The 12,685-nt window shown below is 46.6% G+C and overlaps 1 protein-coding gene across 1 annotated transcript in view; it reads left to right on the top strand.

Moving 5' to 3' along the window:
* Positions 1–12,685, top strand: part of LOC126263555 (breast cancer anti-estrogen resistance protein 3 homolog) — a 1,210,178-nt gene that overhangs the window by 389,355 nt on the left and 808,138 nt on the right. The window lies entirely within an intron of this gene.

The following is a 12,685-nucleotide window of genomic DNA, read 5'->3' as shown; positions in this document are numbered from 1 at the left end:
TGATGTACCACCATACAGCGAGACCTGCAGAGGTGGTGGTCCAGACTGCTGTACACAACGTTACCTCTAATACCCTGTAGCACGCCTTCTTGCATTGATGCATGCCTGTATTCGTAGTGGCATACTATCCACAACTTCATCAAGGCACTGTTGGTCCAAATTGTCCCACTCCTCAACGGCGATTCGGCGTAGATCCCTCACAGTGGTTGGTGGGTAACATCGTTCATAAACTGCCCTTTTCAATCCATCCCAGGCATGTTCGATAGGGTTCATATCTAGAGAACATGCTGGCCACTGTAGTCGAGCGATGTTGTTATCCTGAAGGAAGTCAATCACAACATTTGCACGATGGGGGCGCGAATTGTCGTCCATGAAGACGAATGACTCCCCAACATGCTGCCGATATGGTTGCACTATCCGTCGGAGGATGGCATTCACGTATCGTACAGCCGTTACGGCACCTTCCATGATCACCAACGGCGTACCTCGTCCTCACATAATGCCACCCCAAAACAACAGGGGACCTCCACCATCCTGCACTCGCTGGACAGTGTTTCTAAGGCGTCCATCCCGACCGGGTTGCCTCCAAACACGTCTCCGACGATTGTCTGCTTGAAGGCATATGCGACACTCGTTGGTGAACGTGATACCAATCCTGAGCAGTCCATTCGGCATGTTGCTGGGCCTATCTGTACCGCGCGGCGTGGTGTTGTGTTTGCAAAGATGGACCGCCGTGGACGTCGGGAGTGAAGTTGCGCATCATGCAGCCTATTGCGCACAGTTTGAGTGGTAACACGACGTCCTGTGGCTGCACGAAAAGCATTATTTAACATGGTGGCGTTGCTGTCAGGATTCCTCCGAGCCATAATCCCTAGGTAGCGCCATCCACTGCAGTAGTAACCCTTGGGCAGCCTGTGCGAGACATGCCATCGACAGTTCCTGTCTCTCAGTATCTCCTTCATGTCTGAACAACATCGCTTTGGTTCACTCCGAGATGCCTGGACATTTTTCTTGTTGAGAGCCCTTCCTGGCACAAAGTAACAATGCGGACGCGATCGAACCGCGATATGAACTGTCTAGGCATGGTGTACCTCCTTCCTGGTGGAATGACTGGAAATGATCGGCTGTCGGACCCGCTCGGTCTAATACGCGCTGCTCATGCATGGTTGTTTACATCTTTTGGGCGGATTTAGTGATATCTCTGAACAGTCAAAGGGACTGTGTCTGTGGTGTCACCGCCAGACACCACACTTGCTAGGTGGTAGCCTTTAAATCGGCCGCGGTCCGTTAGTATACGTCGGACCCGTGTGTCGCCACTGTCAGTGATTGCAGACCGAGCGCCGCCACACGGCAGGTCTAGAGAGACGTCCTAGCACTCGCCCCAGTTGTACAGCAGACTTTGCCACAGATGGATCAATGACAAATACGCTCTCATTTGCCGAGGCGATAGTTAGCATAGCCTTCAGCTACGTCATTTGCTACGACCTAGCAAGGCGCCATTACCAGTTTATATTGAGATTGTAATTCATGTCTCATCAAGAGCGATGTTCTCCAATTATGGATTAAAGTTAAGTATTCCAAGAGCTTCGTACTTTATTTATTAGGCAACTACTTTAACTGTTCCAGACCTCACGCCAGTCTGCGTGAGCTTAAACGCGTGCATTTCGGCCTCCTCTAGCAACACGGTGTTGGCTCTTCTGCCAACACATCAGTGTCTGTGATACAATATCCACAGTCAACGTCTATCTTCAGGAGTTCTGGGAACCAGGGTGATGCAAAACTTTCTTTGATGTGTGTATTAAAGCATTTTTAATATCGTTGCTATAAAGTCATCGTTGCCTTTTTGTTTCTGTAACATGAAACTGAAATTAGATGTAAAACAAGCGTTTTATTGGGCTACAATTCAGATTTCTGTTTTCAGCATTTTAATTAACTTTTTTGTCACAGTAAGTCGATTTCTCACTGTATTTGCACCTCAAGTACAGACCGATCTAGCTCTACTGTAAAATTAAACAATTTCTGAAAAGTGTAAATTTAAGTAATCGAGTTTCTGTTTTGAGCAATATATTTGGCATAAATGGCTTATCTAAGCTGTCCTCAACAAAGCACACTATTTCACACAGTTCTAATATTGCTTTAGATTTCCAGTGTATGGTAATAAAATTGGATAAAATCGATTGGCTGAGATCAGGTACTAAAATTTGCTTTGTTCGTCTACGGCTGTTGGCGTAAATGTACTTGGAGCTATTAGTATCAAAGCACTTGAAAAGTGGTAGCAATATCGGGCAGAAACACATGTTTAGTTGCACTAGACGAACCGCATCTCCAAGAATATATGATTTGTTGAAAAATGTATCAAACATTTTAGGACTTAATATTTACTCTCGAAAACTCCGAGCGTCCGAGATACCTCAGCTAGCCGTAGGTTATAGGCTGTCATCTTTCACAGTTAAGGTAACACTGATCGAAAATTTAACCATCGACTGCACATTATTGAATTCATAGCATATGAGATATGGGCTCCGTCTTTTATGCAAAACACTCCTTTTTCTTGTCACTCAAATATGTTTCCGGCCGCGCGGAATTAGCCGAGCGGTCTAAGGCGCTGCAGTCATGGACTGTGCGGCTGGTCCCGGCGGAGGTTCGAGTCCTCCCTTGGGCACGGGTGTTTGTGTTTGTCCTTAGAATAATTTAGGTTAAGTAGTGCGTAAGCTTAAGGACTGATGACCTTAGCAGTTAAGTCCCATAAGATTTCACACACACACACACACACACACACACACACACAAATATGTTTCGGCATCTCTGTGCCATCGACAGTGGGTTTTGTTTATTGAAAAACCGTTAAAAGTTAATGTATTTTAGGTTGTAACTGATCTAACAAAATGAGGCCTATAGATAGTTTTTGTTTGTTTTTATTGTTACCTTTATATTACATTATGTGGTTTCGCAGGACACAATACAGATGGCCCTGCAAAACCATACAATGTACGATCAAGGAAAGGAGAAAAACGAACAAAAACTCTCTCTAGCCCTTATTTTGTTAAATCAGTTACAGTCCAAACTATGTTCACTTTTTACACTTTTTCAATAAACAAATCCAACTGACGATGGCACAGAAGTGCGGAAACATGTTTGGATCACAAGAAAACGCCAAGTCCAATAATTTTAACTGCAATTCCAATAGATTAATATGAGAAAAAGTGGACGATCGTAAGAAGATAGTTTGAGGAGGATTAAACGAAGTCTAGAAAGGACTTTGGCTTCGCCCTTGAAAACTTGAATTGTACTCTGTTTCGGTACTGCGATTAATAAACCACGCTTTAGGAATGACAGAACATTTACTATTAGAATATTCTCCATAGTCAGGACCATCGACACACTGAAACTTTTTACTTTGTATTCTTCGTTTATTGTGGTGTAACATCCTAGGTCGGCTCATTTCCGGCACAAAAACATTTACAAAGGTCGTGTCGTCCTCTGCTTAACAGTTTGAGGGTCTGTATTGCTGACTTCATGGGGCGTTCTGAGAGTTGTGATTTTTCAACGCATACATGGTTTAAGGAAAACAATACTACGAGTATGAATACGAGGGGTGCCGGCCGAAGTGGCCGTGCGGTTCTAGGCGCTACAGTCTAGAACCGCGAGACCGCCACGGTCGCAGGTTCGAATCCTGCCTCGGGCATGGATGTGTGTAATGTCCTTAGGTTAATTAGGTTTAACTAGTTCTAAGTTCTAGGGGACTAATGACCTCAGAAGTTGAGTCCCATAGTGCTCAGAGCCATTTGAACCATGAATACGAGGCAGAGAAGCGTTCTTAAAATTGCGATCACTACATACTGTTTAAAAATGTGTACAGCTCCCTCTAACACACAAAGTCAATAGGCTTCCACTAGATTTGACACCTGTTAGTGACTAACTGAAGATCTTTTTAAAATGAAATAAATTTTTTGGCTATACTGTATTACAGTTATTCTCATTATTGTTGTGATTGTTACATTTCGTAGTACAACATCTTATTACACTGAGTTTCTCTATTGCAACAAGTTCCGGAGGATAAATTCTTCCACATAGTATTGACATGGCTGTCCAACGGAAATAAAGCTTAAATGAATTTTAGTAAGGACTTTCAGCAAGAATTTTAGTACGACATCTACAGTTATCTCTTCCATTAAAGATAAAACTTCGGTGCGAAGACTCGAGTAAAATTTAATAAGCAGGGATTAAGAAGCAGCTTGCGATGTTTGTGGGCTGATAACCTCGACAGGTGTAATCAGTCGTTGTTCGAATGTCTTCTACAACTGACAGAGACGGGGGCAGACACTTTAAACGCACAAGAAACGATATGTCACTGGTGCTGCGATTAGTCAATGTCTCGTTGGATAACGCCCACGTAGTGAAAAGATGAACGACTTGACGTCTGATGCAACTCCACTCATGTGCGAAAAGGCTGCAGACTTAGTGCGTAGGCTGTCGTACTTCGGAGGTTGCAGGAGGCGGGCATACTTTTACTGTATTCACGTACAGACAGCTATCCAGCTTACCTTGATGCCTGAACGAACTTGATTAACTTACAGTTGGACCACGTGGAAGCTGCCATATAGTTGACTGACGCGGAGCTGATGTGTAATACTGCTGTTTTATATCTGGAGTTATGTTGACTACTTGCTGCGCGTTGCAGTACATATTTTCGTTGCTAATTATGAGGTGGTAAATCTGCACAGAATCAGGGTCTAGACCTACATCTGTGACTCCACAAGACACATTACTGTGTGTGACAGAGGGTTCCTGTGGCACCACTATCATTTAATTCCTTCTCCGTTCCATTCGGAAGTGGTGCTACTCAGGAATCGATCGAACGAATGTTTCGTAAGCCACATCTTTCGCGGATGAATTACATTTCCATAAGATTCTCCCAGGAATCTCAGCCGGACACCTGCTTTTTACTCTTTGTTTTATGTTGTCATTCCACTTTAGGTCGCTCCAGATGGTCATCTTTTTTTTAATTTTTCTTATTTCAATGTATTGGGTTTCTTGTCGTATCTCACGCAACCATCTCAACAGAGGAAAGACCATACGACAATGTGTATGAGACGATTTTCTCGTCAGTAATGACAATACGATAATGTTAAGCCCAACACAACACCTAGTCCCCGAGGGAGAAAATACCCGACCCGGCCGGGAACCGAACGCAAGTCCCTTGGGTTAGCAATCAACCGCGCTACGTTTTTTTTTTTTTTTTTAATCTCATTTCGTTCGTTATTGTTCGTACGTTTGTTCGGGGCGGACGTCCTATGACGGCCTCTGAAGTTCATCGTTGATTATTCACTCAGTTTTTTATGACAGAGGGCAACCCTCTGACCGAACACACTGAGCTACCATGCTGGCATCCGTGAAGCCAACGAGACGGACGACAATCACTCCTCAGTGAATATCATTGCTGTGACTCAACTGGCAATGCTTAATGTACACTTGCGGCAGTGGAATGGGTTCGCCTGAAGAAGAATTTGAAGCTTGCTTCGAAATTCTGCAGTTTGGGATGAACATTTTTCGAATCTTGCGGAAGCCTACTGAAACTGTATGTAACAGCTGTGATACAATTAACGTACTCTGGCTTGAATTTGCTGAATATGCTGCTGATACCTTTAATCAATCAGGTTTTCTCCACGTTATTGATTAATGGTGTACATCATGGCATTAAGCCGACTTCTTTCCCTTAGATACACTATACTATATCGAAACTGACCATAATATCCGTATTCCGAAGCCGCAATTAGGTGGATTACAAAGCGAGCGCTGTTGCAAATGCAGTGTCCGCGTTTCCCCTCGAAGACGTTACGAGGCAAGCCTGACTCTTCGAAAAGAGTCGTCATCCTCTTCTCGATTTCATTCGTAGGACAGATGTCTATTTGGTTGTACGCAACGTCATTCAAAAGATGGAAAACCATTTTATTTATGGTAGTCCACACGTGACATTAGGACCGTCGCGTTGCCGTAGTAGGGTTGCAGGATTACGATTTGTCCTCCAGCAGATTTCTCAGAGCTACTCGTTCCTGCTGGACCTAAGCATTGATAAGCACTCTACAAGTTTCGTGGCGAAGCTCTGCCACTGCTTCCGGTGGGTGCGAAGCTGCAACATGCTCCATAGGGTTAATGTAATCAAGTAGCATTTTTGGTGTGTGCGTGAAATGTAAATAACAACTCGTCCGAACATCTGAAGCCGGCCGGGGTGGCCGAGCGGTTCTAGGCGCTACAGTCTGGAACCGCGCGACGACTGCGGTCGCAGGCTCGAATCCTGCCCCGGGCAGGGATGTGTGTGATGTCCTTAGGTTAGTTAGGTTGAAGTAGTTCTAAGTCCTAGGGGACTGATGCCCTCAGAGGTTAAGTCCCATACTGCTCAGAGCCATCTGAACATCTGAAAGTACACCATTAACTTTTAATCAAGTCCATGCAGATAAATAACGAATCTGAGAATTTTCGCTGTAGCATATAATAAAGTCACAATTCTGCGTACAGCTTCCTCACGATAATACGAACGGGTAGTGATATGCACGTATACAGTAGTATCACGCACACGACGTATAAAACTGTACTGCATAGGCGGAGCTGTCGTTTGTATTCAGGTAATTCACGTAAAAAGGTTTCCGGCGTGATTATGGCCACACGCCAGGAATTAAGACTTTGAACGCGAAATCGTAGTTGCAACTAGACGCATGGGACATTCCATTTCGGAAATCGTTAGGGAATTCAATATTCAGAGATCCACAGTGTCGAGAGTGTGCCGAGAGTACCAAATGTCAGGCCTTATCTCTCATTGAGGAGAACGCAGTGGCTGACGTGCTTCACTTAACGACCGAAAGCAGCAGCGTTTGTGTAGAGTTGTCAGTGTTAACAGACAAGCAACACTGCCTGAAAAAACCGCTGAAATCAATGTGTGACGTACGACGAACGTATCAGTTAGGGCAGTGCGGCGAAATTTGGCGTTAATAGGCTATGGCGGGAGACGACCGACGCGAGTGCCTTTGCTGGCAGCACGACATCGTCGCAGCACTTCTCCTGGGCTCGTGTCCATATTGGTTGGACCCTAGACAACTGGAAAACACTGGCCTGGTCAGATGAGTCCCGATTTCAGTTGGTAAGAGCTGATGGTAGGGTTTGAGTGTGGTGTAGACCCCACGAAGCCATGGACCCGAGCACTGTATAAACTGATGCTAGCTCCATAATGGTGCCTGGTCAGACGAGTCCCGATTTCAGTTGGTAAGAAGTGATGGTAGGGTTCGAATGTGGCGTAGACCCCACGAAGCCATGGACCGAGCACAGTGTATGCTGATGGTGGCTCCATAATGGTGGTGACTGTGTTTATATGGAATCGATTGGCTCCTCTGGCCCAACCGAACGGATCCCTGACTGGAAATTGTTATGTTCGCCTACATGAATATCATTTACAGCCATTAATGGGGTTCATGTTCCCAAACAACGATGGAATTTTTATGGATGACAATGTGGCTTGTCACCGGGTCACAGTTGTTCGCGACTGCTTGGAAGAACATTCTAAACAATTCGAGCGAATGATTTGGCCACCCAGATGACCCGATATAATTCCCACAGAACATTTGTGGGACCTAATCGAGAGTTCGCACACAAAACCCTGCACTGACGGTACTTTCTCAATTACGGACGCCTATAGAGGCCGCATGGCTCAATATTTCAGCAGGGTGCTTCCAATGACTTGTTGAGTCCATGCTACATCACGTTGCTGCACTATGCCGGGCAGGTATCCCATGAGTTTTTATCACCTCGGTGTACGGTGTGCCAAGATCGACACAGGGGCCAGAGCTGCAACAGAAGATAAACCGTGACTTTCTGCCCGCTCACAACTGTCAGCAAGAGTGATCGCCTGGGCACCCCTTGTAGCTCGAAGCGTTGCATCCGAACAGCACAGCTGACAGCCACCGCACTGCGTCTACCAACAAGCGATAGAAACGGTGATAAAACTACGGGATTCCAAATGGTTCAAATGGCTCTGAGCACTATGGGACCTAACATCTGAGGTCACCAGTCCCCTGGAACTGAGAACTACTTAAACCTAACCAACCTAAGGCCATCACACACATCCATGCCCGAGGCAGGATTCGAACCTGCGACCGTAGCGGTCGCGCGGTTTCAGACTGAAGCACCTACAACCGCTCGGCGACTCCGGCCCCGAAGGCCCACTCGTCTACCCTTTGATGACTGTAGGACACAAAGGTTTACCCCTCGCCTGGGCCCGTAACACTGGCATTGGACTGTTGATGACTGGAAACGTGTTGCCTGGTCGGACGAGTCTCATTTCAAATTGTATCGAGCGGATGTACGTGTACGGGTATGGAGACAACCTCAGGAATCCATGTCATCAGGGGACTGTTGAAGCTGCTGGAGTCTCTGTAATGGTGTGGGGCGTGTGCAGTTGGAGTGATATGGGACCCATGACACGTCTAGGTAAGTCTCTACCAGGTGACACGTACCTAAGTATCCTGTCTGATCAGCTGCATCCATTAATGTCCATTATGTATTCCGATGGACTTGGGCAATTCCAGTAGGACAGTGCCACACTTCACACTTCCAGAAACGCTACAGAGTGGCTCCAGGAAGACTCTTCTGAACTTAAACACTTCCACTGGCTACCAAACTCCCCAGACGCGAACAGGACTGGGCATACCTGGGATGTCCTGCTACGTGCTATTCAGAAGAAATCTCCATCCCCTCGTGCTCTTGCGGATTTATGGACAGCCGAGCACGATTCATAGTGTCAGTTCCCTCCAGCACTATTTCAGATGTTAGTCGAGCCCACGCCACGTCGTGTTGCGGCACTTCTGGGTGCTCGCGGGGGCCCTGCACGATATTAGGCAGGTGTACCAGTTTCTTTCGCTCTTGAGTGTATGAATGCGTGGTGCCTGTTCTTCTGGATTTATCCGAAAGAACAAACGCTATGCATTCATACGGAGTCCAGCACCTTCAGTGCGGATGCGCAATGACTTTGGACCACTTGTGGGAATCTTAAATGATCGAGTATGGAGATCATGGACGGCGGCCGCGGGTAGGAAGCGCTAGGTGGCAATGGTGGTCGGCCGGGGGGCGTACCGAGATAGTATACGCCACTGCGATAAACACTGTCGGGTGGTGCAGAGATTAACCCAGCTGCCTAGAAAGCAGGAGATCGCCGGTCTGAATCCCGACCCGGCGCACACTGTCACTCGTCGCCGCTGATTCTGCATAAAGTCCCGAAGCTGCTGACATCAATAGTTCGTTTCCTTTCCTTTTTCCCTCATCAACTTTCAAGTTACATAATAACATTTCAGTCAGTTATACATCAAATACGAAAGTACATACAGGTGGTTAAAACAGTAAAATTTATTTAGAACTAAGCGAGGCTTTCCAATAACAGTCTTTCTTTCTTTCTTTTGCTACTGCCTCTATCCCGCATTGTGCGCAGTGTCGCCAGGGTTAAGTACGGATTTGGCATGGTTAATGGAAGGGGTAGCCGGATGCCCTTCCTGCCGCCACGCCATACCCCCAGGGACAGGATTCGTGTACCCCAGCTGTCTGCGTCTAGAGTAAATCGTGAAATAGTATGTATGTTTCAAATGTCTGCAAGTCGTGTAACTGAAGCGGGACGTGGGGACCAGCCCGGTATTCACCTAGTAGGGTGTGAAGAACCGCTTAGAAACCACATTCAGGCTGGGCGGCACACCGGCCCTCGTCGTTAATCCGCCGGGCGGATTCGATCCGGGGCCGGCGCGCCTACCCGAGTCCAGGGAGCAGCGCCTTAGCGCTCTCGGCTAACCTGACGGGTCTGAGGCTTTCCAATAATAGTATTTACAGCAAAAGTATATTTTACGGTGGCGCTGCAGTTCAGGCTGCCAGATGTTTACGCCGCTGCACATATACTCAGGAGGGAAGACACGGAGTGGACGGCCAGAGTAGTTCCTTCTTGCAGCTCGCTGGCGCTTTTCTTCCGGCTGCGAGGTGTTTACGTTCGCTGGGTAGACGGGGCCCAGACAGTACTGTGCGTCACTCCTTCACAAGGCAGCCCATGATCAACTGGAGCATGTATGCTTGAAATAGCGTTGAGTAAAACGTCGTAAATATTAAAATATTCATTACTTGCAAACTCATTTTATTCATTGAGTAGTTTATCTCGTTCTTTGTATTTCATGAGATAAATCTGCAATTCTTCTAAATATCTTTTTCGAAAGTGTGTGAAAATTCTAGTTTTTGGTCAACGCTACCAATATTATGTCCCTCCGTTTGCTTATGTAAACCAAAAGCTGTTTTACTGCTGGCGTAGTTCTATCCTTTGAATCTTAGGTCAAAGAACCTACCTGTCTTGCCAATACAGGGTGTTTCAGAACTGACGGTCAATAATTCACACTTGGAAAGTACATGCCAAAAGTAGTTAAAAAGCTCCAATAAACATGGGTCCACAAATTAACCGTTGCCAAGGTATTGTATTAATTCGAGTTGGGAACCAACTATAAAAGCTCCTGGATAGCGCGGTATTTACGTTGGTATCGCAGTGTTTGGGGTCGAGTATCTGTTTGTTTACGCATGCCCAACTACTTCCGTTTCCCCCATACGTGCACTGTCCCCAACCTACCCCATAATAGGTTATGACCGTGAAGGCACCATGGACAGAAGTTACACCAATGAAGAGTACGCTGACATGCACTTCACATATGGCAAAGCGAATGGCAATGCCCTTGAGGCTGCACGATTGCATGAAGAAATTCTTCCTCTCCGCAGGCAGCCCAACAGACGTACATTTAGCCGGTTCATGAGCGCCTTAGTGAAACTGGGAGTTCCGCTCGCCATGTACGAGAAAGTCGACCCAGATCCGTAACATCGGATGTTAAAGAAAGGGTGTTACGCATTGTACACGAACGTCCGATTGCTTCAACAAGGAGAATTGCTACCCAAGAGCGTGTCCTGAGTCATAGCAGTGTGTGGCGGATTTTGCATCGGCAAGTACTCTATCCATATCATCTCCAGCCAGTGCAAGCCCTCAACGATGCAGACTTCCCTCTTAGGGAGGATTTCCGTCAATGGGTGCAAAACCAGTGTACCCCGAATCCCCTTTTGGTAAACAGTATTCTGTGCACGGATGAGACTGGATTTACCCGTGACGGTTTTTTTAACTACCATAATTGCCACGTTTCGGCCGATGTCAATCCTATTGGAACACATGTATGACGACATCAGCAGCGTTATTCATTGAATGTCTGGGCGGGACTGCTCGGAGACCGCATAATTGGACCACACTTCCTCCCACAGAGACTAACCGAACTGCAGTACATGCCGTTTCTGCGGACTGTATTTCCAGATGTACATGGCGATGTCCCACTGAAGTAACGCCTGAACATGTGGTTCATTCATGACTGTGGTCTAACACATTTTCGAATGCGCCGGCTTCTAACTCGGACGTATGGCCAACACTGGATGGGTAGAGGAGGGCCTGTGCCATGGCCTTCGAGGTCTCCGAATTTAAATCCCATGGATTTCTGTGTGTGGGGTCATGTCAAAAGCCTGGTCTACGCTGTCGATGTCAACTCTCTTGAGGAATAACGTTTGCGGATTGAAGGAGCCTTCCAGCATTTACAGAATTCCCCAGCCCTGTCCGAACCGAGCGAGGTGGCGCAGTGGTTAGACACTGGACTCGCATTCGGGAGGACGACGGTTCAATCCCGCGTCCGGCTATCCTGATTTAGGTTTTCCGTGATTTCCCTAAATCACTCCAGGTAAATGCCGGGATGGTTCCTCTGAAAGGGCACGGCCGACTTCCTTCCCCATCCTTCCCTAATCCGATGAGACCGATGACCTCGCTGTCTGGTCTGCTTCCCCAAAACAACCAGCCCTGTCTGAGAGGGTTCGCAAATCATTTCACAGGCGAGTTCAGTGTTGCATTCAGATGCATGACAACATTTCGAACATCTACTTTAACGTTTAAAGATGCAGTGTGCCCCTAGACGCTGATGAACCGCAACAAAAAATGTGTCTCGACAACTGTTGACGTTTGGACACATGTTTTTTTTTTTTTTTAGATACTTTTGGCCTGTACTTTCCATGTGTGAATTATTGACCATCACTTCTGAAACACCCTGTATAGCTTTTATAATAATCACGACCAGCATTTCTCTTCTCTAGCTTCTGAAGATGGCCTTTCAAGGTCGAAACCGGTTACGACTGTATTATAAAAATGGTTCAAATGGCTCTGAGCACTATGGGACTCAACTGCTGTGGTCATAAGTCCCCTAGAACTTAGAACTACTTAAACCTAACTAACCTAAGGACATCACACACATCCATGCCCGAGGCAGGATTCGAACCTGCGACCGTAGCGGTCGTGCGGTTCCAGACTGTAGCGCCTTTAACCGCTCGGCCACTCCGGCCGGCGCGACTGTATCATAAAAAAGTGATTGAGTCAGAAGTAAAAAAATAATACCTTACCTAAGTCAGTCACCGTCTCCACAAACGAAACGTTTTTTCCAGGATGCCCAATCTTCGTGTGTATAACGACGAAGACGACCTGCGACATGGACGATGATGATGATGATGATAGGTTTGTGGGGCGCTCAACTGCGTTGTTATCAGCGCCCGTACAAATGCCCAACCTTTGCTCAGTTCAATCTCACCACTTTCAATAATGATG

This window comes from Schistocerca nitens, chromosome 6 (assembly GCF_023898315.1).
Source record: "Schistocerca nitens isolate TAMUIC-IGC-003100 chromosome 6, iqSchNite1.1, whole genome shotgun sequence".
NCBI classification, from domain to species: Eukaryota; Metazoa; Arthropoda; class Insecta; order Orthoptera; family Acrididae; genus Schistocerca; species Schistocerca nitens.
The sequence above is the reverse complement of the archived record's forward strand: the minus strand, read 5'-3'. Positions and strand labels throughout refer to the sequence as shown.